Source organism: Triticum dicoccoides, chromosome 2A, assembly GCF_002162155.2.
Source record: "Triticum dicoccoides isolate Atlit2015 ecotype Zavitan chromosome 2A, WEW_v2.0, whole genome shotgun sequence".
NCBI lineage: Eukaryota > Viridiplantae > Streptophyta > Magnoliopsida > Poales > Poaceae > Triticum > Triticum dicoccoides.
The window spans coordinates 580100227-580105672 of record NC_041382.1 but is presented as its reverse complement, the minus strand read 5'-3'; positions in this window follow the sequence as shown (position 1 = coordinate 580105672).

Here is a 5446-nt window from a genome sequence, read left to right as displayed (position 1 = left end):
ACCGAAACTACGGCACCTCCGAGTTTTAGCACACGTTCAGCTCGATGACGATCCCCGGACTCCGATCCAGCAAAGTGTCGGGGAAGAGTTCCGTCAGCACGACGGCGTGGTGATGATCTTGATGTTCTACCGTCGCAGGGCTTCGCCTAAGCACCGCTACAATATTATCGAGGATTATGGTGGAGGGGGGCACCGCACACGGCTAAGAGAACAATCATGAAGATCAACTTGTGTGTCTATAGGTGCCCCCTGTCCCTGTATATAAAGGAGCAAGGGGGGGAGGAGGCCGACCCTAGGAGGGGCGCGCCAGGGGAGTAGGATTCCTACTCCTAGTTGGAGTAGGTTTCCTCCTTTCCTAGTCCAACTAGGAGAAGGGGGGAAAGGGGGAAGAGGGGAAGGAAGGGAGAGAGGAGCCGCGTCCCAAACCCCTTGTCCAATTCGGACTGGGCTTGGGAGGGGCGCGCGCCACCTCCTGGTCCTTCCCACTAAGGCCCATTAAGGCCCATTGCTTCTTCCTCGTATTCCCGTAACTCCCCGGTACCTCTGAAAATACACGAATCACTCGAAACCTTTCCGATGTCCGAATATAGTCGTCCAATATATCGATCTTTACATCTCGACCATTTCGAGACTCCTCGTCATGTCCCTGATCTCATCCGGGACTCCGAACTCCTTCGGTACATCAAAACTTATAAACTCATAATATAACTATCATCGAAACCTTAAGCGTGCGGACCCTACGTGTTCGAGAACAATGTAGACATGACCGAGACATGTCTCTGGTCAATAACCAATAGCGGAACCTGGATGCTCATATTGGCTCCCACATATTCTACGAAGATCTTTATCGGTCAGACCGCATAACAACATACGGTGTTCCCTTTGTCATCAGTATGTTACTTGCCCGAGATTCGATCGTCGGTATCTTAATACCTAGTTCAATCTCGTTACCCGCAAGTCTCTTTACTCGTTCTGTAATACATCATCTCACAACTAACTCATTAGTTGCAATGCTTGCAAGGCTTATGTGATGTGCATTACCGAGAGGGCCCAGAGATACCTCTCCGACAATCGGAGTGACAAATCCTAATCTCGAAATACGCCAACCCAATATGTACCTTTGGAGACACCTATAGAGCTCCTTTATAATCACCCAATTACGTTGTGACGTTTGGTAGCACACAAAGTGTTCCTCCGGCAAATGGGAGTTGCATAATCTCATAGTCATAGGAACATGTATAAGTCATGAAGAAAGCAATAGCAACATACTAAATGATCGGGTGCTAAGCTAATGGAATGGGTCATGTCAATCACATCATTCTTCTAATGATGTGATCCCGTTAATCAAATAACAACTCTTTTGTTTATGGTTAGGAAATATAACCATCTTCGATTAACGAGCTAATCAGGTAGAGGCATATTAGTGACACTCTATTTGTCTATGTATTCACACATGCATTATGTTTCCGGTTAATACAATTCTAGCATGAATAATAAACATTTATCATGATATAAGGAAATAAATAATAACTTTATTATTGCCTCTAGGGCATATTTCCTTCAAAAATCGTCCATGAAAACCTCACAAATCTTTTCACAAATGTCAGAGAATATAGCGAGCATGCATCTTTGAAAGGTAGCAGATGCATTACATAAACCAAAAGGCATACGTCTATAAGCAAAAGTACCAAAAGGGCATGTAAAAGTAGTCTTTGATTGATCTTTAGCCGACACAGGTATTTGAGAGAAAGCAGAATAACCATCTAGAAAGGAATAGTGTGTGTGTTTGCATATCTTTCTAGCATTTGATCAATAAAAGGTAAGGGGTAATGATCTTTCTTAGTAGCTTTATTTAATTTGAGGAAATCAATTACCATCCTATAACGTATGATAATTCTTTATGGAATCAATTCATCTTTATCATTAGGAACAACAGTAATACCTCCCTTCTTAGGGACACAATGGACAGGACTTACCCACTCACTATTAGCAACGGGATAAATTATACCTGCCTCCAGAAGCTTGAGTATTTCTTTTCTCACCACTTCTTTCATTTTAGGATTCAGACGTCGTTGAGGATGACGAACTGGTTTGGCATCTGCTTCCAAATTTATTTTATGTTGACATAGAGTGGGACTAATGCCTTTAAGATCATCAAGAGTATATCCAATAGCAGCACGATGCTTCTTCAGAGTTTTCAATAATCTTTCTTCTTCATGCTCTGAAAGGTTAGCACTAATAATAACAGGATATATCTTCTTTTCATCAAGATAAGCATATTTAAGATTATCAGGCAAAGGTTTAAGCTCAAACACGGGATCACCCTTAGGCGGAGGAGGGTCCCCTAGGATTTCAACAGGCAAGTTGTGTTTCAGAACAGGTTCATGTTTAAAGAATACTTCATCTATTTCCCTTCTTTCATTCATGAACATATCATTTTCATGGTCCAACAAATAATGTTCTAAAGGATCACTAGGAGGTACTACAATAGAAGCAAGACCAATAATTTCATCCTTACTAGGTAATTCTTCCTCACGATGTTGTTTACTAAATTTAGAGAAATTAAACTCATGAACCATATCATCCAAGCCAACAGTAACAACATTCTTTTCACAATCTATCTTAGCATTAACAGTGTTCAAGAAGGGCCTACCAAATATGATGGGACAAAAGCTATCTTGTGGGGAAGTAAGAACAAGAAAATCAGCATGATATTTAGTTTTCCCACACAAGACTTCAACATCTCTGACAATTCCAATTGGTGTAATAGTATCTCTATTAGCAAGTTAATTGTGACATCAATATCTTCTAACTCAACAGGTGCAATATCATGCAAAATTTCTTTGTATAAGTCATGAGGTATAACACTAGCATTAGCACCCATATCACATAAGCCATGATAACAATGATCTCCTATTTTAATAGAAATAACAGGCACACCTACCACAGGTCTATGTTTATCTTTAGCACAAGGTTTAGCAATTCTAGCAGTTTCACCTTTGAACTGAATAACATGCCCATCAATATTATCAGACAAGAGATCTTTAACAATAGCAATATTGGGTTCTACTTTAACTTGCTCAGGAGGTGTATATGTTCTAATATTGCTTTTACGAACCGTTGAAGCTTTAGCATGATCCTTTATTCTAACAGGGAAAGGTGGTTTCTCAATATAAGAAGTAGGAACAATAGGATCATTATAAGTGACAGTCTTTTCTTCAACTTTAATAGGTGTTGCTACTTTTACTTCTATGGGAGGATGATATTTAAACCACTTCTCCTTAGGGAGATCAACATAAGTAGCAAAAGATTCACAGAAAGAAGCTACTATCTCAGAGTCAAGTCCATATTTAGTGCTAAATTTATGGAAAATATCGGTATCCATAAAAGATTTCACACAATCAAACTTAGGTGTCATACCTGACTCCTTACCTTCGTCGAGGTCCCAATCTTCAGAGTTGCGTTTAATTCTATCCAATAAATTCCATCTGAATTCAACAGTCTTCATCATAAAAGAGCCAGCACAAGAAGTATCGAGCATGTTGCGATTGTTTTCAGAAAGCCGAGCATAAAAACTTTGCATAATTATTTCTCTCGGGAGCTCATGATTGGGGCATGAATATAACATTGATTTAAGCCTCCCCCAAGCTTGAGCGATGCTTTCTCCTTCGCGAGGCCAGAAATTATATATATAATTGCAATCACAATGAACAAGATGCATAGGGTAATATTTTTGATGAAATTCCAGCTTCAATCTTTTATACTCCCATGATTTCATATCATCACATTGCCTATACCATATCAATGCATCTCCCTTCAAAGATAAAGGGAAGACCTTCTTCTTAGCAACATCACTGGGTATACCTGCAAGCTTAAATAATCCACAAACTTCATCCACATATATTAAATGCTCATCAGGATGCTTTGTTCCATCTCCTGTAAAAGGATTAGCTAGCAGTTTTTCCATCATAGCCACAGGAAATTCAAAAGGAGTTTCATTTTCAATAGGTTCAGTATGTTGAGGAGCAACTCTTTGCTCTACTGGGTGGGGTGAAGATACCCCGAATAAGCCCCTCAGAGAATTACTTTCCATAGTAACAAGTGACAGTAAATTTCAGCACACTATATAAATTTTTCCTTACCAAATTCCACCTACCAAAGGTGCTACACTCCCCGGCAACGGCGCCAAAAAAGAGTCTTGATGACCCACAAGTATAGGGGATCTATCTAGTCCTTTCGATAAGTAAGAGTGTCGAACCCAACGAGGAGCAGAAGGAAATGATAAGCGGTTTTCAGCAAGGTATTCTCTGTAAGTACTGAAATAAGTGGTAACAGATAGTTTTGTGACGGGATAAATTGTAACGAGCAACAAGTAACAAAAGTAAATAAAGTGCAGCAAGGTGGACCAATCCTTTTGTAGCAAAGGACAAGCCGGAACAAACTCTTATAATAGGAAAAGCGCTCCCGAGGACACATGGGAATATCGTCAAGCTAGTTTTCATCACATTCATATGATTCACGTTCAATACTTTGATAATTTGATATGTGGGTGGACCGGTGCTTGGGTGCTATTCTTACTTGAACAAGCATCCCACTTATGATTAACATCTATTGAAAGCATCCGCAACTACAACAAAAGTATTAAGGTAAACCTAACCATAGCATGAAACATATGGATCGAAATCAACCCCTTACGAAGCAACGCATAAACTAGGGTTTAAGCTTCTGTCACTCTAGCAACCCATCATCTACTTATTACTTCCCAATGCCTTCCTCTAGGCCCAAATAATGGTGAAGTGTTATGTAGTCGACGTTCACATAACACCACTAGAGGCTAGACAACATACATCTTATCAAAATATCAAACGAATACCAAATTCACATGACTACTCATAGCAAAACTTCTCCCTTGTCCTCAGGAACGAACATAATTACTCACAAAGCATATTCATGTTCATAATAAGAGGGGTAATAATATGCATATAGGATCTGAACATATGATATTCACCAATTAAACCAACTAGCATCAACTACAAGGAGTAATTAACACTACGAGCAACCTACTAGCACCAATCCCGGACTTTGAGACAAGAATTGGATACAAGAGATGAACTAGGGTTTGGAGATGAGATGGTGCTGGTGAAGATGTTGATGGAGATTTCCCTCTCCCAATGAGAGGAGCGTTGGTGATGACGATGGTGATGATTTCCCCCTCCCGGAGGGAAGTATCCCTGGCAGAACAGCTCTGCCGGAGCTCTAGATTGGATCCGCCAAGGTTCCGCCTCGTGGCGGCGGAGTCTCATCCCAAAAAGTTCCTTTATATTTTTTTCTCATCGAAAGACCTCATATAGGAGAAGATGGGCATCGGAGAGCCACCAGGGGGCCCACAAGGTAGGGGGCGCGCCCTAGGGGGGGCGCCCCCCACCCTCGTGAGCAGGGTGTGGGC